The 26067-nt window shown below is 38.7% G+C and overlaps 1 pseudogene; it reads right to left on the reverse strand.

Moving 5' to 3' along the window:
• LOC142446050 (cyclin-dependent kinases regulatory subunit 2 pseudogene) lies at positions 1 to 25776 on the reverse strand (annotated as a pseudogene).
• Positions 25777 to 26067: the final 291 nt, after the last annotated feature.

Genomic DNA, 26067 nt, shown 5'->3' on the forward strand with positions numbered 1-26067 from the left:
TCATTTTTGTTGCTCTTTTGGAATGGGTCCTCTAAAGAGAAGACTACGTGGTTCTGGCTCAGGAATCATGTAATGTACCTAGCCTAGACTTTGTTGAACACCAAGTCTCTTCCAATCCTCTTCGGGCATTAAATGGGTTTTGGGTACTTTATGGAAAGTTCTCTGGGTAATATTGCATGCCAGTACTCATTATGTTCATGGAAGTATTTGTCCAAATCGTACATTTGCTTATGAACCGTCTTGCCAGCAGCACAGTGGGACAGGTAGGTAAAGAAGATAGAGTTGAATCAATAGCACAAATGTCCCCACCAGGTAACAGCAACCACCCTACTTGTCAACCTCATTTCTAAGAAACATTCTGACTGTACTTCTTGCAAGACAGATTTGTTTGTTCTCTTGGCAGTCAGTGTACCTTGAATAATCTTCAAGTCTTCTTCAGCTTCTCTTATTCATTGTTCAGCTTTCACATGCATTTGAGGTTACTGAAAATACCATGGTTTGAGTCAGGTGCACCTTCACCCTCAAAGTGACACCCTTTCTCTTTAACACCTTAAAGAAATCTTGTGAAGAAGATTTGACCAATGCATTATCTTATTTAATTTTTTGACTACTTTTCCATAAACATTAATGTGGAGCCAAGTAAAATTAAATACTTGACAATTTTCGTTTATCTTCAGCAAAAATTTACTTTCATATGGTATTAATGATATTATTCAATAATTTCAATATTCCATTGAGCCACCTTTCTTTGTAATGGGCACAAATATGAATCTCCTCTAGTAGGTTGGCTAGATAGCTGTCTTCCAAATTTATTGGCATAGACTAGTGACAGCTTCCAGCACTGCATCAGTTTGCCAAAATTTTTTAATTGGTATTGCATTGATTTCTGGAGATTTGTTTTTTTCTAGGTCTTTCAGTACTATTTGGATTCTTCCTTCATGGCTATGTGTTCTTAGTAATAAACTACCTCTGATACAATGTCTCTATGTATTCCATTCATTGTTTTTAGATGGACCCTACATCCTTAATATTTTTCCCATAGAATCCTTCAATATCCCAACTCAAGGCTCAAATTTTCCTTGAGATGTACTGAGTGTGTTCGTCCCTTTTGGTTTTCTAACTACAGGGTTTTCCACATTGGAATGTAATGTTTTACTTTGTATTCGTGAGCTATCCTGTGAAATGTTCTGTTCAGTTATTTTACTCCATTTCCTACCCTTGCTTTATTTATTCTACATTCAAGAGCAAGGCTCAGAGGCTCTTCTGATTTTGAGTTTTTCCTTTTCTTTCTTTTCTGTCTCTTTAATGACCTTGTTTGTTTTTTTTCATGCATGTTGTTCCCAAAGTTGCCCCAAAACTCATGGCGTCTTCTATTATTAGTGGCAATGTATCAAATCTGTTCTTGAGATAGTCCTGGAGTTCAGGGGAGATATGTGAAAGGATGTGTTTTGATTTTGATTCTCAAAGTATTGTTTGGATGAAAATGCCGTCTCTAAAGTGGACAAGGGACATATATAAACTGTAGCCTTATGTATGAATTTTGAGTCTACAATTAATTGTAAACCCTAATCTGAGAACAATGAACTCTTATGATGTAGTCTGCTTGATACTTGCTCTGAACAATTAGAGATCAGTAAAGATATGGGTGCTCTTTAAAGTACGATGAAGAAATCAGATAGTGCCCAGCTATAAGACAGAATAGCATCTGGGGTTTTGAAAGCTTATCTTTAAATAACTGATATCTAAGTGGGGTGTCTGCTAACTCGACCTGGAAGAATCACATCAGCTTCTGTGATACAAGGGTTGTGACTAATAAAATCTAAGGCCAGAGGAGAGAACTGTATTAAAGTTTAAATTCTGAGCACCCAGTTTGCAGTAGGCTATGAAAAGCCCACAATTCATTTGCAGAAGTACCAAGTGGATTCAGCCTCTAGTTAATCCCCTCCACCAATGACCATGAATATAAATAGCCTGCTATCAGGCAGAGTGCACTGGAAAGTGGATTAATGAAAATGAAGCTAGTTTAAAATGTAACACCATCTAATCTGTTTTGCCTCTTGACTCATTTTATATTTGTTCTAGTTTTTATTAGTTCTTCTTTAATTTGGATTGAGGTTTTCTTTGGGGATTTTGGTTGTTGGTGGCAGCGGTAGTGATTTTTAAAATTTCTTTGTTTGGTTTCTGCATAAATTTCTTTATATGAATTTCATGATAGGTAGATCTATAGATACAGTAACTAGATTAATAATTTTTAGGATTATGGTAAAGGATGTTGAGGGAAAGTGTGGAGCTAATAATAGTGAATACAAGAATGAAGAAAATGCCAGTGGAGAGGTCTGGGAGGCTGGCCCCAGCACCATAAATTAAGTGGATTCCTGCCCCTCCCCCCAAAAGAACTTGTTCCAAAGGACGACATTGACTCTGCAGCTCCGGGAGATGGACATATCTGATCAGAGCACACGGGAGCAGACGAAGGGGCAGGAGGAGAGAGTGGAGCACAGCCTGGCCCACCAGGCCGTGATGATGATGTTCCTGAGTAGAGCAGCCAGTCCACAGAGAGAACATGGCTGGCCCTACTATGAGACATGATGCCCCTCAGTGACTAAGGGCGAAACAGGGGACAGCACCGGAGACACAGTGTGGGAATTGCACCTGACCTGATCCCACCACACCGAGGCAAATAACTGGGGGAGTGCAGCGGAACAGCAAGGGAATGGAGTGGCAAGGTCCCCAGGGAATGCTGAAAGTGGACGTTGGGGCCAGGGCGTGGTGCCCCAACAGACTGGACTGGAAAACGCTCCTAAGGGCCAGCAAACGATCCCTGAACTAACTACAAGCTTTTCTCTTGTGAACTGTTTTGTTCTGTTCTTTTTCAGTGGTTTGTTTTTGTTGTTTTGTTGTCTGGTTCTATACTGTTGCTTTGTTTTCCTCTGTCTAGTTTTCGTGCATGTTAGTGACTCCACAGGTCTGTCTGAATAGGACAGGCTGGATGAACTATCTGGAGGAAAAACAACGGGACCGACAGTTCTGGGGGGACTTGGGGTGGGGGGGTAGGGAGGGTAAGGAAGTGGTGTTAACAAACCCAGGGACAAGGGAGAAACATGGGACCCCAAATGGTAGAGAAGGGGGAGTGGCAGGCATGGTAGGAAATGATCAAGGGTAAGGTTGCTTAGAGAAGAGGTATACTCTAGCCCAGGTGGCGATGAAGCATGGTAGTAGGGCAGGAGGAAAGTCAAGGGAGATGGAGGAAAGAGCTAGGAGTCAAAGGGCATTCATGGAGGTCTAGACAAAGACATGTACATGCAAATATATATAGGAGGATGGGGAAATAGATCTATGTGTCTATATTTATAGGTCAAGTATTAAGGTGGTGGAAGGACCTTGGGCCTCTACTCAAACACTCCCTCAATGCATGAATACCTTCTTTTATTAAATTGGAACTCTATGATGCTCACTCTCCCGACACAACGGCTGGAGCCAAAGTGGGTGAACAAGTAAATGTGGTGAAGAAAGCTTTTGGTGCCCGGCTATCAAAAGAGATAGTGACTGGGGTCTTAAAGGCTTGAAGATAAACAAGCAGCCATCTAGCTCAGAAGCAACAAAGTCCACATGGAAGAACACACCAGCCTGTGTGATCGAGTGGTCCCAAAGGGATCAGTTACCAGGCATCAAAGAACAAAAAATCATATCATTGACTGCACACCTCCATGATAGGATCGCTGAAGACAAATGGGTGCATAAGCAAATGTGGTGAAGAAAGCTGATGGTGCCCGGCTATCAAAAGAGATAGTGTCTGGGGTCTTAAAGGCTTGAAGGTGAACAAGCGGCCATCAAGCTCAGAAGCAAAAAAGCCCACATGGAAGAAGCACACCGGCCAGTGCGATCACGAGGTGCCAAGGGACCAGGTATAAGGCATCATGCAAAAAAAAAAAAAACGATATAAGTGTGTGTATGTATGTGTATATATGTGTATATGTATATGTATATATATACCATATTAAATGAAGGGGGAAGTGCAGAGTGGAGACCCAAGGCCCAAGTGTCGGCCAATGGAGATCCCCTCATAGAGGCGTTTAGGAGAGGAGATGGGTTAATTAGGGTGCAAGGTAGTACCGATGAAGAACACAGCTTTCCCCCAGATCCTGGATGCTTCCTCCCCCCAACTACCATGATCCGAATTCTACCTTGCAGGGCTGGATAGGACAGAGGCTGTACACTGGTACATATGAGGGCTGGAGGTACAGGGAATCCAGGGTGGATGATACCTTCAGGACCAAGGGTGTGAGGGACGATGCTGGGAGAGTGGAGGGTGAGTGGCTTGGAAAGGGGGAACTGATTACAAGGATCCACATGTGACCTCTTCCCTGGGAGAGGGACAGCAGAGAAGGGGGGAAGGGAGATTCCGGATAGGACAAGATATGACAAAATAACGATGTATAAATTACCAAGGGCACACGAGGGAGGGGGGAAAGGGGAGGGAGGGGGAAAAAAAAGAGGACCTGATGCAAGGGGCTTAAGTGGAGAGCAAATGCCTTGAGAATGTTTGGGGCAGGGAATGTATGGATGTGCTTTATACAATTGATGTATGTATATGTATGGATGGTGATAAGAGTTGTATGAGTCCCTAATAAAATGTAAAAAAAGAAAAGAGGAGAAAAAAATGATTAAGGCAAAGACTGTACAGATGCGCTTTATACAATTGATGTATGTTTATGTATGAACTGTGATAAGAATTGTATGGGCCCCTAATAAATTGTTAAAATTAAAAAAAAATGAAGAAAATGTTCTAAAATTGATTGTGGTGATGATTGCCCAACCCTTTTAAACATATTTAAAACCATTGAATTGTAAGGTATATGAAATATATGTCAATAAAACTGTTAAAATTATTTTAAAATTTTTACTTAATAAAAAGACTTGCTTTACTTTTCTTCAGCTTCTACCTGAACTTGTATGTAAGCAATCAATAGCCTGTTCCACAATTGAACCCTGAATGTTCTAGTTGATGATACTGAGCTTTTCCACCAGTTCTTCCCACAAACATAGTCCATTTGAATCCGGTGTATTCTCGGGGTGCTCATAGGGATAGTTGACACTTATGTTGTTGTTATGTTGTCTTTCCAATAAATAAGTCAGTGATCCTGCAAAATTCTGCCATGCTTTCTCCAGCTTCATTTCTATCACCAAGATCATATTTTCCAGCTACTGTTCCTTCTTCTTTGTTTCCAAACACTGTATTCCAATCACTAGTAATTATCAATGCATCTAGACTGCATGTTTAATTGATTTCAGACTGAAGAAATTGGTAGAATTCTTCCATTTTTCATCATGGTCTTTAGTAGTTTCACATACATTTGAATAATATTAGCATTAACTGCCCTTTCTTATCAAAATATAGACAATATACTCACATTTACAGGACTATACTTCAAGATACATTCTAATGTTCTTTCTGAAGATCAATGTGATGTTATTTGTCATGACTGGCATAGTAAGCCAAATGATTGTGCTTTTGAAAATGGCTAACATCCATTTACTTTGGCTCACTAATGCCTACAGTATTAATCTTATTTTTTTCTTAGTTAATTTGAGGGATTTTTTATTTGGAAAATTGTTAATTCCAGTGACCTCTCATCATCCTAACAACATCAAGCCCCTTTCTTCGAATTTCTATTCCATTATTTATTTATTTGGAATGAATACATCTATCATTCCATAGTTCAAACTCATCCAGCAGAAGTGTACATTTGCTACTGTGATCGGTTTCCAAACATTCCTTTTCTACATTGATCCCTTGACATCGTTTCCCCTTCACCCCGCCACCACCACTGTCCTTCCTTCCCTCAAATTCCTTATTCTACTTGTTATCTCCATAGGTTCATTAATCCTGGGTTTTGTATACTGAAGAATGAAAAGAACATATAACACAACTTCAAGAGGATGAGCCCCCCTCCCTCCACCCCTAATATATACAAACAAAAAACAAACCTTAATATGTACAAACAGAGACACAGAAAATTTTGGAAACCAGATCAGGTCCAGCATGCATCTTAGGGGAGATCTGCTGACAAAGTTTTTACTGTTCAAGTCAAGTTTATGCCTTTGATCTTCTATACTCAACTCTCTAATGCACTCAGTTTAGTAATCACTGAGCTGAAAATCTGGTTTTCAAAAAGCTATAAAGTATCAATCTTTATACATCCTGTTTCATTTTTGATCACTTCTAATTTTACTAGAATCATGCTTTGTATATTACATGTTTTTATTATTAATGGAAACAGTTTGAAAATGTTTTTCCTAATTTTGGGTCATGACTTATCAGCACATGAAAATTTCAAAAACGTCACTTCGTTCATCTCCATAGTCATGTGGTCCTGGGTTACTTTGTTGCCTATAGGCCAACATATCGATACTGACCCAGGGTCTAGTCATCTTTGAATTTGACCAATATTATTCCACATCACATTTGTAGAAGTTATTTTGTCTTGGTAAGAAACTTGATAAGAAACTCACATTAGCTATTCCTGGACCTCAAGAAGTTTTTGGGTTTTTTTTCTTTTAGCCTCTTTGACTCGTCTTTAGTTCTCACCTACATTTGCAGGAGCATACCTAAACATTATAGGAGTGTATAGTCTTAAATGTTTAAGCCCTGGACGAAAATCACTTTGGAATTGGATTATTTCTTTTTTCCCTTCCAAAACATTTTTTCATCAATATCCAAATAGTAATTTTTGTGGTAAAATACGTTTTTCATTATGTTTTTGTAAGCAAACACTATGTAGCATATGAAACAACTTTTCAGAATATCTGCGAGCTAAACTATACTAATTTTTCAATATACAAAATGTAACTCTTTGAAGGATACACTGAGAGAAAAATAACTGGAATGAGTATGGATTGAAATTGTCCCGTGATACTGGAAAAGCATCAACAATCCTGCAAATTGGACTTCCAGATTCTGGGAAAGTTTTATGAAACCACATCTCATAGAATTTTGATTTATAGTAAACTAACTTGAGTAACTAAGTTAAAGAATAAAAGCATGCTATTTCCCATGATTTGTTGAGGGGCAGGGAATAAACTACTAGAGACTTCTAACCTTTTTCAAATAAATTATGGCACAATTTTGAACAATTCACTTTACTTCTTTAAGGGAAAAGTGTGGGTATTTTCAAAATTAAATGAGTATTTTCCTTGCCTTAAATACATTAACTACAATAGAACTTCTGTCTAGGTGCATAATTTTAAGCAGAAATTGAAAACCATTATTTCTAATACTTTCCCACAGTACCAGTCTATGAAACATTTTTTCTTATTTGATAACAAGAAGCTAACCCTGTATAACACCCTGGCAATTTGCCTCTCTGAAAGAAAGTAGTAAAAGAGCAAGTATTCAAATGCTGGGAAAAATCCATCTCCAAGGAAACCCCATGTTTACCCTCTTTGGGGAAATTGTGAGCACAGGATTCTGTCCATGTCTAGGCAGGTGACACACAGACAGAGCTTTCAGAGGGGTTGCTAAAGGCCCTCCCAAAGAAATGCCTTAGGCAGTCACCAGCTTATTAGACTTCTCTAGTAATTGGGCATCTGTGTTACTGCTCATAGTCATGTTACCATGAGAAATAAAATCTCCTGGCATTTGGCCTATGAGTTAATGGCTGACCGAGAAAAAGAGAGTGGGGCCTGAAAAACGGGTGAAACTTGTGACACAAAGAATGGGACAGTGCTTCTCTCACACAAGAATCACATTTTAGCATCCAGTGTTTTGAATTAAATTAGTATTATTGAAAAGCTGTTTCCAATCCTGTCACTATTTTATAGAAGGTTAAGCATGATGATAGAGAAGAGATTTGGGGTAAACAAACCACTGAACAAATTCCTTTTAATATAATAGACAAAATATAAGCATGAGTCCCAATAGAGAAAAACCTGGGAAAGGTTGATAGTGGGCTAACTATAGTTAAAATGGGATTTTCTACAAACGAGTTGAAAGAACCACAATGTATGAACATAATTATATTACTTGGACTTAATTTGAGATCTGCTATAGCCTCTTTGAAAACCAATTTTAAAGGATTAAATAATATATGAGTAAGATCTGGCCCTTTGTCATCAAGAAGCATATTGTCTGTAGGTTAATAAAGTATATTTTATAATCCGAGCAGTAATGAGAGTTTTGAAGAGTTTGGGCCCAGGTGAGTTGGAAGTGTTTGAAGTAATATAGAGGTTAGGAAAAGCTTTACAGATGAAGAAAATCAGAACTAAACTGTGAAGGATAAAGAGCATAGGTGCGGATGGTGTATACAGATAAAGGGACAATGACAAATAATAATTATCATCATTATTAATAATTCTTAGAACACGTAATTTGCAAGTAAGATTCCCAAACTTATTTGACCTACTGACATCTTTACAAAAAAAGAAAATTACTCAGTGCTCCCTTGAGAATTAAAAATTTTTATGTATAGACCACAGGCCAAGATTATGTATAAGTTTCAGATTTGACAGCCATCCTAAATCATTTCAGAAATCCCTAGGGGTGTATTGTCTAAGCGAGGACACACAGGCACTAGATCCCAAGTTGTGGTGCCTAGACCAGCACCTGAACATCGTCTGGAACCTTGTTAGAAATGCATAATCTCAGGCCTCACCCTGCACTCGCTGAATTAGAAATTCTTGGGATGAACCCAGTAATCTGGGTTTTAAAATCTCCTCCAAGTGATTCTGATGCTCACTCAGAGTATGAAAGACTGCCCACAGCAGAGGGAAAGTGGTAAGGAAGAACAGGATAACAAGTAGAAAAGTTGACGGGACAACCTGACTAGTTTTTGTAATATTACTACATGTTTTGTCCTACTGAGCAAGTCACCCCCAGACAAGACAACACCCATTCCCTCAAAAGTCTTCCCTAAGAATTTTTATTATGAACAACTCTACTACGTAGGGAATCGACTGAAAGAAGCAAGATTTCCATAGAACTTTAGGAAGTTCTTTTTTACTCACTAACTATGAAATTTCAACTATCACAATATCGCTTTCATCCAAATAACATGAAACATATGTAAGAGGAATTTTATTGATTTAAGTCTCTAAAACAATATACAGAGAGAAGAAAGGTGCACTGGTTCTCTTCTAATAATGGTTATTAATACTACTTTCATACCTTAACTCTCCTCTTTCATAAGCGTGTAATTGTTTTAGTTTAAAGAAGCTGAGACCAAAGATGTAGACAAATACTGTGCATTTTTCCAAAGTCAGGAAGTAATAAATTTGAGCCTGGTTGTTCTATAGGAGACTGCAGTATAATTAAGAAATATTAATACTCAGAGACTAAATATATTAATTCTAAAATCCCTTAATGTATGTACTGTAAAGGATATTCAGTAGCAAATACTGCCAGAGGCCTAATAAAATGATTTTCTTTGATGTAGTGCTTCATTATGCTAATTCATCCAAGTTTTCTGTGACGGAAATCAATAAAAGTTTTCAGTGGTGAGAAAATACCTTTTGCTGATAAGCTAATAATAGAAGACAGTGTAATCTGCTGAGGGAATTTGTTCCCTTCTAGAGAGAAAGGTGATCTGAACTAGGGCTAATGACTTTGGGCTTGAGATGTGAAGGGGTTCCTATTGATCTCACTGGAACAATTTGAGGGTCAAAATAAATAAGGAAAGCAAGGTATTATGAAATCATCGGCTACAAAGTCATGGGTCCAAATGAATAAAGTAAAGGGTTCGCAAGATACCAAATATTTACAGTCTCACATTTTCTCCACACAAAATGCTACTTGCCCAATGGGAAGAGCAACTTTCTGTGGCCGAAGCTTACACCACCTCATCAAGTGTTCACAGAGAACATCATCAGACAGAAGAAATCAAGGTCATGTGCCTCCTGATTGGAAGCAAGGAGATTACAATATCCCTTCTGCAACATTCCTGCCAAAGAGGCACAACTTGAGAAATATGCAAAACCCAAAGACAGACATAAATTGAGAAGCATTTCTACGAAACAGCTGGTATGCCACTTTAAGCAATCATGTCTCAAAAGTGAGGAAAACAGGAACTTTACCAGAATGAGAAAGCTGAAGCAATCTGGCCACTAAAGATAACACATGGCTCTAACTGGATTCTAACACTGTAAACACATTATTAGAATATCTAAAGAAACACAAACAGAATCTGAAAACTATTAACAATACTCATATGTCAGTATTAACCCCTGATACAAATGGCTATGGCTATCTGTGAGAAGTTTCTTGTCTGCAGACATTACATACTAAGTTCTTCTATGACAATGACCAATTTAACTTCAAATTACTTTAAAAGCAAAAATAAAGATAAAATAAAAATATTTGTACTGTACTTACTACCTTGTAGTAAGTATTTACAAGTTTCAGGTTTTAAATGTTACTAAAGTAAAACCAATGAAATTAAAGAGTTTTATCTTTGAAATTTGGAGATGGCCTCATTGCTTGCTAGTGCTTAAACTCCAAACAAAGAATGTGAGCCTAATGCATAGTCTCGGGCTGCTGCTTCTTCTTCTTCTTCTTCTTCTTCTTCTTCTTCTTCTTCTTCTTCTTCTTCTTCTTCTTCTTCTTCTTTAGTTTTATAACAGAACGTTATTATAGAAAGCCTCACAAACATCGCCAAGAGCTCTTCTTATACTGATTTTTTTAAATTATTTTATTGTGAGCACTTATGGATTACATAACAATCCATAGTTCAATCAGTCTAAGGCTTTTGATTATGCTAACAAACCTGGAAAAGGCCTAAATAGGGAAATAGAGCACAGTATCAAGGAAGCTATTTGTGTCATAAACAAGATAGAGAACTTAGCAGTGAGTACCTATTCGCAGGACAGAGCAAGTAGGAACGGAGGCTTTTTCATCAGCCTGTTGAAGCATTGCAATTAGTATTCCATCAATTCCTGTAACCTTATTTTGGACTAACACAGTTAGTGCGCCTTTAACTTCTTCCTTCAGGACCATTGGTTCTTACTCAAAGGCCAACACTCCTGAAATGTGAAATGTCAATTACTTCCTCTTGTAAAAGGCAAAAGATGTACATGCTCTGAAGAGAAACCAGAGTATGGACTAGTTCTTTCTGTTACAGTTACTTGGTGCATTCTTTCCATTTTCTTTTGCTTTTTCTTGCATCATTCAACATTTTGTCCATAGATTCTTCCACGGTTGCAACTCAAGGCTTGATTGTTTCCTTTGAGTTCTTTCAGTTTCAGATATGCTGAATGTTTTCTTCCCCTTCAGTTTTCTTATTCTATATCTTTGAATATTTTGTTATAATATTTGGCTTTGTCTTCTTGAGCTGCCCTTTGAAATTTCTATTCAGCTCATTGACTTCGTCATTTCTTCCATTTGTTTTAGCTACTCTATGATTTAGAGCAAAATTCAGAATCTCCTCTGAAATCCAATTTTTTTCCACAATCAATTATTTATTTTTATGCTTTGTAATGTGTGTAAAACAACTCTTTATCCAAATGAAAACCAGAAGAATAAGGGCAATAATATATTGGAAGGAAATAATTTATAAATACATATTTTTCTGGCACTGTTCAACTTACAGCTATCTGAATAAATTACTAAGGAATTAGGCTGCTCTTTTGAAGCCATTACGCATAAAAACACTTTAATAATAAATCATGGAACAGTTGAAAATTGTCCATATCATAAGAAAGCTCTTACTTGAATGAGTCTATATCTTTTTAAAAATCATTTTATTAGAGGCTCGTACAATTCTTATCACAATCCATACATACATCCATTGTGTCCAGCAGACTTTTTGCTTTCTGCATGAATGTTGCTTGCGATGTCCTCCCACAGCCCATCAGGTCTTCTGTCATTAGTGCGCAGGTTGAGTTTTGGCTCTTGTGAACTTGTTTTAATTCTCTTCAGCTTTAACATGAACTTACATATGAGCAATTGAACCTAAGTTCCATATTCAGCCCCTGGCCTGGTTTCAGCTGCTCCTATGGAGGTTCTTTATCTTCTCTTCCCACAGGTGTAGTCAGTTTCATCTATGTATTCCATTTGGAGAATCCATGTGTTGTTGAAAAAAAAGCTGTTTGTTAAGAATACGTCATTGGTCCTTGAGTTATACTCCATCAGCAAATGAAGATCCCAAGGTCTCCAATCCCATAGGCTCTACTCCAGTCATGTCCACATGGTGGGCTCCACACTGAGAAAGCAAGCACGTTTCGAGTGTCCTCCAACCCAACGCTTTATCTCGGACAATGTTCTGCTTCCATTTATTAGGCTTTCGGTATTTGACAATATTTTGAAGCTATACATAATGTTTTCAGTGACTACTTCTTCTGGTGTGGGAAGCTGAATACTTTTTCATTGCCTGTGTTTAGTCTAGACCCCACTAAACTCTGTTTACTTTGGGTGACGCTCCTGGCATTGGTAAAAGGCAACACAAAAGAGGAAAGAATCGCAATGAGATGGCTTGCCAGAGTGAAAACAATGGACTCCAACTGAAGAACGTTGTGAGCATGGCATGTGACCGGGCAGTGTTTCATTCTGTCATAGATAAGTTTTCTTTCCATCAGAAATGATTCGATGACACTTAAGAAGCCTCCTTGTAAAATCTTAATGCTTTGAAATTTATTGAAACATGCTTTGTGGCCTAGCATCTAATCTGTGGAAATTTCCATGTGCACTGGAAGGCAATGGATATTGTGATAATGTTTGAAGCAACGTTTTCTATATGAATAAGTCAAGTTAGTTAATTTTGTTGTTAAGTTCTATGCTATCAAGTTTTTTTTCTGGTAGCTCTCTATTTCATTGAAAGTGATGTATTCAAGTCACTTACAATTAATATATAGTTGTCTTCAACTCCATAAGAAAATGATTAGGGAACTTTGAGGATCTTTCGTTGGGTGTATAAGTATTTATTATTGTTGTCTCCTCATGTTCAATTTACCCTTTGTTCTTTGTTTCTTATGCTGGATTTTGCCTTAAATTTTATTGTATAAGAACTCAATATTGCCACTCGTATTCTTTATGACTGATATTATCTTTCTGTCTTAGGTGTGTCTTTTGAAACATATCGATATGGAGAAGTGGCGGGAGGGACTTAAACTAAAATTCACTGCAATTGAGTTGATTCCAACTCACAGTGACCCTATGGGACAGAGTAGAACTGCCCCATGGGTGTCTGGGAATGTAACTCATCACGTGAATAGAACGCCTCGTCCATCTGCTGCAGAGCGGCTGCTAATTTTAAACTCCTTCTCTTGTCGTTAGCAGCCCGAGTAATTCACTATGCCATTCATTCTGCTACTCTGTATCTGTGAACATTTAACTCATTTAAATTCAGTGTTATTCTTGATAGGTAAGAATTTATTGCTCTGTTTTTTTGTGTGCATATTATGATCTCTGCAGGTCTATCTAAATAATAGAGGTGGGATAAACAATCTGGAGGAGAAAACAACAGAACCTATAGTTCTGGAAAGACATTGGAGAGGGGGAAGTGGTGTAAAGGGAGTGAGTGTTAAGAAACCCAGGGATAAGGGAACAAGTGAACCAAAATTGATGGGGAGGAGGGTGTAGGAGGCTTGATAGGGCTTGATCAAGGGCAATGTAACCAAGAGGAATTACTGAAACCCAAATGAAGGCTGAACATGATAGTGGGACAAGAGGAAAGTCAAAGGAAATAGAGGAATGAACTAGGAGGCAAAGGGTTTATAGAGGTCTAAATGCAGGCATGTACATATGTAAATATATCTATATAGGATGATGGGGAAATTGATCCATGTGCATATATGTATAGGTTTAGCATTACGGTAGCAGATGGACATTGGGCTTCCACTCAAATAGTCCCTCAATGCAAGAACACTGTTCAGTTAAAGGGACATTCCATGATGCTCATCTTTCCCACATGATCCCTGAAGGCAAAGGTGGTGCATAAGCAAATGTGGTGAACAAAGCTAATGGTACCTGGCTATCAAAAGATATAGCATCTAGGATGTTAAAGGCTTAAAGGTAAACAAGTGGCCATCTAGCTGACAAGCAACCAAGCCCACATGGAAGAAGCATACCAGCCTGTGTGATCACGAGGTGTCAAAGGGATCAGGCATCAAAGAACAAAAAAAATCATATCATTGTGAATGAGGAGAATTACAGAGTAGAGACCCAAAGCTCATCTGCAGGCAACTGCACATCCCCTTACAGAAGAGTCATGGGGAGGAGAAGAGCCTGTCAGGGTGCAGTATAGCACTGAAGAAACATACAACTTTCCTCTACTTTAATGCTTCCACTCTCCCACTATCATAATCTCAATTCTACCTTATAAATCTGGCTAGACCAGAGGATGTACACAGGTACAGATAAGAGCTGGAAACACAGGGAATCCAGCACAGATAAACCCCTCAGGACCACTAATGGGAATAGCTATACCAGGAGGGTAAGGAGAAGGTCAGGGGAGAATGGGGGAGTCCACCACAATGATCTACATATAACCCCTACCCTGGGGAATGGACAACAGAAAAGTGGGTGAAGGGAGACATCATACATAAGACATGACAAAATAATAATAATATATAAATTATCAAGAGTTCATGAGGGAGGGAAAGGAGGGAAGGGAGGGGAAAACATGAGGAGCTGATACCAAGGGCTCAAGTAGAAAGAAAACCTTTTGAGAATGATGATGGCAACAAATGTACAAATATGCTCAATACAATGGATGGATGTATAGATTGTGATAAGAGTTGTACAAGCCCACAATAAAGGGATTTGTAAAAATTTATTGCTGGCACTTTACTGCATTATGTGTGTGTATGTTAGCAGGAGATGCTGATTTCTTTTCTCTGATCATTTCTGTGTTGAGTTCATTTTATTTGTGGATTTTCTTGTCATTTATTTCATTGCTGTTGTTTTACTCTTACTAGAGCTTTATTGCTTTCCTTTTTATTGTAATTGGATTTCTCCATTCATTAGAGGTTACCTTGCAATTTATTAATTTCTTTCCTAGTTCAGAACCATTTGCTCTATCTTAAATTATACAGGACTTCATTTTCAAATTCGGTTACTACACTATTTACTTTTTAATTGTCTTCATCACAGATTTATATCTCTGGTCCCTATTTTTAGGTCAGTAGACTTGTTTACTTTGGATGGTTGATGCCTGCGTGTTGTTGTCATGCACACTAATCTCAAATTACAGCCTATTATGTGTTTTCCATCCATAAAATTCCCCTGTTTCTTGAAAGGCTGGTTTGGTTTTTAAAAATTACTTTTTAATTTGTGTTTATCTGGAAATATTCTAAGTTCACTATCATATTTGAGAGTCTATTTTGCTGGATATATGACTCTTGATTGGCTCTTTTCGTTCTTTAAGAGTTCTATTTATGTCACCCTATTGCATTCTTTCTTGCATGGTTTCTGCTGAGAAATCGGAGTTTTATCTCAATAGCTTCACTTTACAGATATCTTTTTTGTTTTCTGTGAAGTTGTCTCATGTGTCGTCCCGCGGGACATCAACAACGTGGATATCTGAAACAGGGACTGGGAATGAAGATGGGCAAAGGTGCAAGAAATGGAGACAAGGCAGGAATCTGATCAAGCCTCATTTATTGAGTTGAGAGCAGAGGTTTAAATAGCCAGCAAAGGGCGGGCACCATTAAGACACATGTAAAATAAGGGACAGCTGAGGTAGCCAATGATCGTGCATCTCTAAATAAGGAAGGAATGGCGGCCAACTGATCAAACAGGTAAGTATGCTAATGAAGCATACCTGGTGAGCCTGGGAGGAGATGCAATCAGTCATGTATTGACCAATGAGCATAGCAGCTGCTAGTGAAAGAGCACTAATCCTAGCAAAGGTCAAGGCAGCCACCCTCTGGCAGGAATTGAGACAAAGGGCAGTAAAACCTCAGGGCAGTTTGTATGGCAGGAAACTGAGAGTAAATTCATGGCTTAACCCAGGGTAGGGAGACACGCAGTTCCCTACAGTCTCAGGATTCTTTTCTCTTTGATTTAGGAATGTTTCATTATGATGTGTCATGGTGATTTTCTTTTGACTTTTATCCTGCTTAAGTTTACTCAATTTCTTGAATGTTTGTCTCCTCATCTTTCATGATGTTCAAGAATGTTTCTTTCAATAACTCTTCCACAATTTCCTCTGTACTTTTTGTGGTCTCTTCTGTTAGAAATTTCAGATAAGATGTGTTGTTCCTCTTTATTGTGTTCCACATAATTCTTAGGGTTTTTATTATGTTTGTTTTTTCCCTTAATGTTCGTCGAGTAGCCTAACTAGACTAACTATTAAGAATATCTGCAAAAATACCATTTTTAAATATAATCACATTCACAAGTACATATTTGCTTGGGAACACAAACAAAAACAAACAGATTATTTAATAAAAATAATCCATTATATTCTATATTTCTTGATACATTATGGGGCACATTACTATATTTTCCTCATAAAGCTGTTTTATGTCTTATAGATATTACCTGAAAGCTGAAGCTAAGAGAAGGGAGTTATTAATAAAATTAATTAACTTAAAGCTTTTTTCTGTTCACGTATGGGTTTAGGTGATTAGAGGTGCATCTGCATTTAATTCTCACAACCCTAGAAGAAATAAAAGGTTATCACGCTGAGGAAGTTGTCAAACCAAGAGGTCTTGTGGCTTGGTCAAGGTTTCTCAAGGACACCAGCAGAAGGGGGAAACCTGAGATGCAGAACTAGGCCTTCCAGCTCTTGGGTGCATGGTGTTGTCCTCGCTGCTCACCTGTCTCCCTGGGGTGTGTGGTAGATGCAGAATGAAAACCCCATTTTGTAGACACCAGAAAAGTAACATACTGTTGTTAGCTATGGTGTAGAAATATTGCAATTATTCGAGTTTTTGTATATGTAGATAGCTCATAACCCTGTATTTCTGAATTTTTATATCCTAAAACTAAGTGTATTTGTTTATATACATGGATATTTTACTTGTATGAAATGATGACAGCATTGTCGTATTTGATGCTGTAAATAAGAGAGATACTAATTAATCTTTGGAGAAAAAGGTATAGTGTATCCTCTTGAATCTCTTTAGAGTAGGCTTCCTGAAGGAATTGGAGCCTGACAAGGGTGGTCCTGTGGGCCTATAGACCAAGGGTTAGATTCTTTACAGAGTAAATGCAGAAGATGTTCATTTGACTTTCTTATAACTCTGGTAGCTTTAAAACAAGTGGAAATTCATTTTTCCCAAGGCCTTACACTATCAAGGAGGCAAGTTTAATGCATTTAAAATATGCAAACTTATTAGAGAACCTCACAAACTTCAGAGTTAAATTGTGTGAAGTGGACAAATGATCGCAACCTTCTGTAAGCATAAAGTCAATCCATGTGAAAAACAAAACAAAACAAAGACAATCCATGTGTATGTGGCAGCACTAGGAGGCTCTTAAAAAACATTTGTTTTTTTAAGTTCACAGGACAGATTGAGTAAATGATTGAAGTTATAATTGTAATATCAGTCAAAGCATACATATTTATGTAGCTGTATTAAAACTCACCTTAGACTAAAAATGCAGTTCAATATAGTTGTCAGCCCAACATGATTTAAGAAAAAATAAAAGGAGTTGGGGGTAAATGAGCAATTATGTGACTTTGAATAAGCAAACTGATATTATATGGATTAAAAGGGAAGTAAAAGTCTATTCACTGTGGAAAAGGAAATTTGAAGCTAAGACTTAGACACAGGCATACATTTTTAATTTGGAGTCCTGTGGTGAGTGCTGGTGATGTAGTGATTATGCATCAGACTGATAAGCACAAGATTAGTGGGTCATAATCATGCCATGGGAGAAAGATGAGGCTTTCTGCTCCAAAGAGAGTTACAATCTCACTAATCTACAGGGTATTTCTACGCTGCTCTAAGAGTCACTATGAGTCATAATTAACTCAATGGCAGTGAGAGTTTTTTTTCCCTGTTTGGTATATTAATAAATAGGAGCCTAATGGTGTAGTAGCTTATGCAATTGAACTCACTGGTCAATTTTTATCAGGTATGCTTTTGATCTCTAACAAATATGCCTTGAAATTTGTGCTATGATTTTCTCAAATTGTTTTAAATTAGAACATGGGTTTTATTAATAATGTTTACCATGTTTAAAGGAGCCCTCATGACAATGTCTGGTCACTAATTGGGTCACTAATCATAAAGTCAGTGGTTCGAACCCACTAAGCTTCTCCAAAGAAGAAAGATACGGCTGTTGACTGTTGAAAAGACTTATTCTCAGAAACCCTTTTTAGGTTCACTATGAGTCAAAATCAACTCAATGACCATGGGTTATTATATTTGGGGTTCATTTTGATTTTGTTTTTTGCTGGGGTTGGTAAGTAATATCTTATCGGAACACCTCTACTTTCATGCCTCTACCATTTCATGGTTATAAAGCAGGACAAATGGCTCAGTGTGACTCATTCTCGTGAGACAGCTAATACACTGGAAGTCCTTCAACTCTTCAGGGCCACCTGATAGTCCTCTGTAGAGCAATTCAGGCTATCTGGCCACAGTCAGCAAATAGCAAGGCAGGTCACCAACTGTCAGCCAGATGACAGGATCCGACAGTCCCCAGCTCAAGTGATGTACACTGCAGTAATGTGGCAAGCAGGTCTTGAAGGAACCTCAAACTATAGTGACACAGTCCACGAGTTAGGTGTCCCATAGGAAGTGTAGCTTGCAAATTGAGGCAGAGAACAAGCTCAGGTAGCCGCACACTGGTATGATCATTAAAGAGCAAGAGACACGAAAAGTGAGGCTCTCTGAGCCATTTATTTCTCCACCCTTCAATTAATCCCACACGAGTATATTGGCCATGTTGGCACAATAAGCCTATCTATTACTCTATGCATGTGCCTGCTTGAAATAGATATCTCATAACTTATTGGCTAAACATATCATGGAAGTACTGAAATTGGAATTTTAATTCTTTTATTAAAATTTTTGTAGGTGACAGGTAATTCAGAATAAAAATATATTAGGCCATATCATCTTTAATATATTATTTTTTCTTAGGAATAGAAAAATTCTAAAGTGAAATCTCTAAAGCACTACATACTGATTTCAGTGATCACTCCAAGACATAAACATATATAATTCCTTTTAATACAGTTGAATGGATCATTGCACATCTGAATGCTTAGTTCCATGGAGGAGCACAAAGGCAACACACCATAGAACCATAATGAAGTATTATACTTACTTGCCTATGCTTTGTAGCATCCAGTCCAGAGACATACCAGCTATTGTGTTTTTCCAGAAGAACGTGATACCAAAAAAAGGAATGATTCATTTATTTTCTGAGCACAGGTTAAACTTTCTAACTTCAAAGCTTGATTTCTAAAAGAACACAGACAGCATTGTTTCCTGTCTGCTCAGCGTTCACATTGCTTTCCAGTTTCAATTTCAAGACAGAAGTTCTGGAGATAAAAGAAAAGATTAGGGCTTTTAGTTTTGTTTTTGTGCCACAGAGAAAGAAGATTGGATAAATGGAGATCACTGAAGACCAAATGGGTACATAAATAAATGTGGTGAAGACAGCTGATGGTGCCCAGGTATTAGATGATACAACATATGGGGTCTCAAAAGCTTGAAGTTAAACAAACACCCATCTAGCAGGGAAGCAATGAAGCCCACATGGAGGAAGCACACCTGCCTATGTGACCTCGTGGTGCCGGAGGAAACAGGTTTCAGGCGTTGGTAGAGCCAAACCATCATATTGATGCAAACGAGGAGGGTTGGACTCAATTGGATATCCCCTCGCAGAAGAGTCACAAGGAAGGAATGTCTCAGAGGGGTGCAGTCCAGCACGGAGGAAACATACAAATATACAACATTCCTCTAGATCTTTAATGTTTTCTCTCTCCCCACCCTCCCACCCCCATCTCTTCCCTCAATAATGACCCAGTTCTACTCTACAATACAGTTAGATCAGTACATGTACATTGGTATAGATAAGAGCCCTCGACACATGGAATCGAGGACAGATAAACCCCTAAGGAATAGGAATGGGAGTAGTGAAAGATGAGGGCAGAGGGAAGGTGCTGGGAGAAATGGGGAACTGATAGCAATGGTCAACATCTAACACAACCACCCCAGGGGGACAAACAATAGATATGCAGGTGAAGAGAGCCTGAGGATGGTGTAAGATATAAAATAACAATAATTTATAATTTATCAATGGCTCCTGACGGTGGGGCAGTAGGGGAGGGAGGCAAAAAAGAGGAGCTAATACCAAGGACTCAAGTAGAAAGAAAATGTTTTGAAAATGATGGTGGCAATATATGCACAAATGTGACTGACCCAATTGATGTATTGATTGTTATGAGCTGTAAGATCCTCAAATTAAATGATTAAAAAAAGAATTCAGCATAGCAGCAAGCACAAATAGACCCTCAATCAATGATAAGCTGGCTGGGACAAAAATAAAAGGGGTGGTACAGTAGTAAACTACAGTTCCAATAAAGCTGCATTAAACGCATCCCGATATTCAGGCTTACAACATAAGCATCGAGTTTTCTTATGCACAATTTTAAACTTGGTTAGGGTGATTCTGTGCCACATTGTGGTCTGCTGGACTTTGCTCCAGACTGAAAATTGGGGCCGGGTCTATTTCAAATGTCTTTCATCTTCTTTAGATACATTGTCACCTGCCACAGGTTCTTCAACCTGGGTCATTAAAAAAAAAAAAAAAAACACAGAGAAGAAAGCTGGTGCTTCTGAAATTTTCTGGAAAGCCGAGAAAAAGATAAAAGAGGACAGAGAGGGTATTGATTGGCTTCTGAACATAGTCTACTCTTTTAAATTATACCATCAAAATGGTTAAAATCAAAACTCTAATAAAACTGTGTATTAAGAGGAAGAGCCCACACTTTGAAGACAAACAACAGACATTACCTTCCAAGTTATTCCATCTCTGCTACAAAATCAGATTTGCATATAAATAATATTGGAAGCCAGAATTCAATAAAGCACCTCCATAAAAAGAAGGCTGATTTCAAAATCATGAAGTCTTACAAAAGCTGGAATTAAACAGATTTAGCAATATGTACTCCTCAAATAAAAATTAAATCAAGAGCGATTCTAAGAACTATGTCTGCACCCAAAATAAATAGGCCAATAAATACTCGTGTGAGGTGCCCCCCTGAGAAAAGAAATTTCACTTTGCAGCTAAATTTCCTCTCTCTGCAGGTGAGCATCAGATGTCACTGACAGGAATAAGGAAGGTCAAGGGTGGTTGAGAGGAGACAGTCTTTCCTTAGAATAGACACAGGCAATATTCAAAACTCTTCACCCATCCCTTCCTATCTCTCAGTCTCTACGCCTTCCCCACACTGGGTAAGACTACGTTCACGAGGAGCGGGACAAGCCATCAGAGCCCTCTCGGGGATACTGGCTGCACTCGGTGCTGGAAATGCCCAGCTGCTGCATTCAAACACCTGCACGACATTCTTTTTTGCCATCGAATCAATGTGCTATGAGCTTCCTCTCACAACCGCTCACTTCAAATGATAAGTAGTGCATAACAGTGAGGAGGTCCCCAGTCCCTGAATTTCCTTCTGGGTTATTATATGTTGGAAGTACAGTGGGCTTCAAAAAGTCGTAGAAAAATTCCCCTGTCCTTTGATTCTATTCTCCTCAAATGTTTTTTAGCACCTTACAGTGTTAGGCCTTCATGCTCAAGGCAAGCATGTGTACCTGAAGGGATGGATTAGTCACTGTGTAAATTGTCAGTCTTGTCAACTGTTGGAAGCTACCGACTAGAAATTCAACCTCATGGGATGAACCTGGTAGGCAGTAGTCTCTCCTCTCTGATGCCGAAGACACTCCAAGTAGAAGGAGTAGCCCTGTGTAGTGGCAAGAGGAAAGTGATGCCAACTCCCCCCTTTTCCTGCCAGATAACGGTAGGAACGAAGTTCCTACGAGAGGTGAGGAAAACTATGCACACATCCCTTGCGACTTCACTGCAGGCTACGGATAGAGCCAGACCCATATGCCCAGGAAGAAATAGGTCCTGCCTCCTAAACTGTTGCTCTGTTTCCTTTGCTCATATCTGTCCTCGGTGTTAACAAGAGAGAGAGCTTTAATGGCAGTCTGTCTCAGGGCCAGAACTTTCTATAGAACACAGAGTGTCCCCCACCCAAAGCAGCCTGTAGCAGAAGCAGTGGCTTCCAGCTACTGCTTAACTCGGTTCATGTGATTCCCTCCATGAGGAAATTAATTCATTTAAGGGGAGGAGTTCCCTCTCACGAGGAAAAGCAAGCTATCATTCATATACAAAAGAGATGCCCTTGACTGTGAAGGTTAATGCTCCCTTGGGTAGGCTATGGTTTTCAGTTCTTTGGCAAACATTGAATGGACTCATTGCTCTTACATAATGTGACATAATGAAATAGTCCTCCATTTGTGAACTGATATAAGTTATGGTTCAATTGAAAGTCAATCTATTTCTTTGGGGTGTAGCATCCAATATTCTGGCAAAATTAGCTCTTCCTTTCCAGACCCTGCATCGATCTAATCATCTTCTGACTTCCAGTCCTGGGGACAGGACCCGGCAGCCTGCTATCTGACCCGCAGATTTGGGGCTCTCAGCTCTGAACTTCCTTGAGCTAGCAGTCTGTCATCTGACCAGGGTTTGGATTTTAGTAGCCCTGTGACCATCGTATGTCATGAAAAAGCCTCCATGCTGGTGCATGGCATAGCAGTGCACCATAGATGGGATGTAAGCAGGGAAAGCAGAGGATCTAGGTAAAGGCTCTTAGTCTATAGCTAGATGGCATCTGGGTGGACTATTATGAGAGAGTATAGGGCCCAGGATGTTCCTGCTATTTAAGAGGGTAAAGCCGTGGACAGGAAGGGTTAGGCCTGCTTTGCTCCCTCCCCACCTACTTCTTTTTTCACCCTCACCATAGCCCTCCCCACCACTGCCATTGTTTTTACCAACTCCTCCAGCATCCAACAGCAGCAGCAAATTTGACTGGAAGTGGGCTCTGTTAAGCTTTTAATATTTATACATTGTGCACATTAAAAATAAAAATTTAAATTTCATCAAAAAGAAAATTTACATTGCACAAGGTCGAGATATATTTCACAAAATGTATCATGAATGTTAAGCAATACATACCTATATACACTTCACTGTCTGCTCCTCTAGCGCACTCAACCTAAGCCATTTGGTACTGAAACGTGGTTCTAGATGGAAAAAAACAACTAAGAAGATGAGTTTTCTCAATTGGTTCACAAGTCTAGCTAGGTCTCAATATGCTGATTTCTCTAATTCCAATAGGGATGTGCTGAAATTCCATGATGTGGTGTAAAATAGAATTGCATAACATTTACCACCATTGGATGAAACAATTTTGAAAACAAGACTCTTACTCAATTGATGCATGTATGGATTGTGGCAAGAGCTGTATGAGCCCCAATAAAATGATCTATTAAATAAAAAAGCAAAAAACAAAACTCTAAGTGATTGTGTATTTGATGCTTCTTAGCATTTTTGTCACATTTAGTGGAAGCTGGTTGGGTGATCTTGTTTTTAAAAGACAAGGGGGTAAAAGAATAAGTACAGGGCTTCAAAGACACAGCTGAAGCATCACTTGTACCACTTGTACCATGAGAGAAGGTCTTACTTTTCTGTAGCAACATTACTGATAATGCCAAAAATTTAACCTAGAATCTTATGATGAGAGTGATTGAATTATAATATAAATTGAACTCTCAATCTCAAATGGTGCTTAAAGTCAAAGAATGCCATTGACTGGGAAGAAATGGAATAGTGAAAATTGGCTTAGGGGACATATGGCAGATAATCAGGAATCTGGGAGCATTGAATCTCTAAATTCTAATGAATTACTCTTGCTATTGTAATCAGGCTCCTTATGTCTATCAAGGATTTCTGATAGTGTAATGAGCTATAAATTGAGCTGCTAACTCTAAGCTTAGTGGTTCAAGCCCACCAGCCACTTCAAGTAAGAAAGATGAGGCTGTCTGCTTCATAAAGATTTTATCTTAAAGAGGCAGTTCTGCCCTGTTTTACAGGGTCCCTAGGAGTTGGAATCAACCTGATAACATTTTTTGTGTGTTTGCTTTCTTTTATTCTATTTCACTTCTATCTGAGGAGATTATTCCCTCTTTGTCGGATGGTTTGCATCCTAGTTGTGTACAGTCACCATACTTATTTAATCTGTAGGCGGAGAAAATCATCAGAGAAGCTGGGGTTATATGAAGAAGAAGGCAGCAACAGGATTGGAGGAAGGCTTATTAACAAGCGGCGATGTGCAGGTGACACACCTTGCTTGTTGAAACTAAGGAGGGCATGAAGCATTTGGTGATGAAGACCAAAGAGTGAAGTCTTCATTATGGATGACAACTCAATGTAAAGAAAACAACATCCTCACAATCGGAACACAAGATAACATCATGACAAATGGAGGAAAAAATTGAAGTTGTTAAGAATTTACTCTTGCTTGGACTCCCAATCAATGCTCATGGAAGCAGAGGCCAAGAGATCAAATGAAGTATCGCATTGAGCAAAGCTGCTGCACGTGCTGCCCTATTCAAAGTGGTGAAGAGCAAAACTGTCACTGGGAGGCCTAAGGTGTATCTCACACCATCAAGGTGGTTTGTATTGCCTCACATGCATATGAGAGAGCAGAAGAAAGATTAATGGCCAGATTTAAATGATGGTACTGGCAAAAATATTGAAAGCATTATTGAATGCCAGAAAAACAAATAAATCTTTCTTGGAAGCCAGCATGTTCCTTAGAAACAAGGATGGTGAGACTTTTTGTCATGCACCTTGGGCATGTCATCAAGAGAGACAAGTCCTTGAAGAAGACATTATGCTTGCAAAAGTAAAATGGTAGCTAAAAAGAGGACAACATGCAAGGAGATGGATTGGCACAGTGGCTGAAACCAAGGCCTCACACATTGCAACAACTATGAGTGTGTCTCGGACTAGGCAGTGTTTTGTTCTGTTGTGTGTTGTACAAAGGATCACTGTGAGTACCAATCAATGGCACCAAACTAGAACACTTTACATGTGGTAAGATTTACTCTACCAGATTATAAACAAGTCAGAAAGGCATGGAAATAGGAGTATAAAAATAGACAAATAGAGGAAATGGAGTCCAGAAGTAGAATCATGCATACAGATAAATTAATATCTGTATTGATTTCCTTTGAGATGGCTTTGATTTAACACTATGTACAGCAGAGTGAAACACTTCCCAGCCCTGCACAATCCTCACAAGTGTTCCTGTGTTGGAGGCATTGTAATACGTCTTGTCAGAGGCCTTCCTTTTATCCATTGCCGCTATTCTTTGCCAAGCATAATAGCCTGTTTTAGGCGCTATTCTCTCCCGAAAACATGTCCAAAGTACACGAGACAAGGTTTTACCATCTTTGCCTCTAAGGACCATTTTTGTGTTGGTTACAAGACAGCTATGCTTGTCCTTTTGACACTCCATAGTATCTTCAATATTCTTTGCCAGCACTATAATTCAAATGCGTTGATTTGTCCTCAGTATTCTTGATTCGCTGTCTTCTAACTTTCACTCACAGGCATATGGAGTGATAAAGACACCATAGTCTGGGTCAGACATACCTTAGTCCTCTCTTTGCTTTGAAGCACTTTGAAGAGGTGTTGGCCAGTAGATTTTCCCAAAGTTCTTTGATATCTTGACTACTGCTTCGATAAGAATTGACTGTAAATCCAAGAAAAATAAAATCTTTGACAACTTCAATCTTTTTCCCACTCATCATGATGGTAGCTATCGGTCCAATTGTTCAGATTTCATTGTTCTTTACATTCAGTTGTAATCCATACTGAAAGGCTGAAATCTTTCATCTTCATCAAGTGGCTCAAGTCCTCCTCACATTCAGCAAGCAACTTGTGTCATCTCCATACCTCCTCCCTTATGCCACATTCTTCTCCCTTATGCCATAATTCAGCTTCTCTGATGATTTGCTCAGCATACAGGTGAATAAGATGGATGAGAGGATACAACCCCGACGCAAACCTTTCCTGATTTTAAACCCAGCAGTATTCTCTTG

Source organism: Tenrec ecaudatus, chromosome 4 (genome assembly GCF_050624435.1).
Source record: "Tenrec ecaudatus isolate mTenEca1 chromosome 4, mTenEca1.hap1, whole genome shotgun sequence".
Classification (NCBI taxonomy): domain Eukaryota; kingdom Metazoa; phylum Chordata; class Mammalia; order Afrosoricida; family Tenrecidae; genus Tenrec; species Tenrec ecaudatus.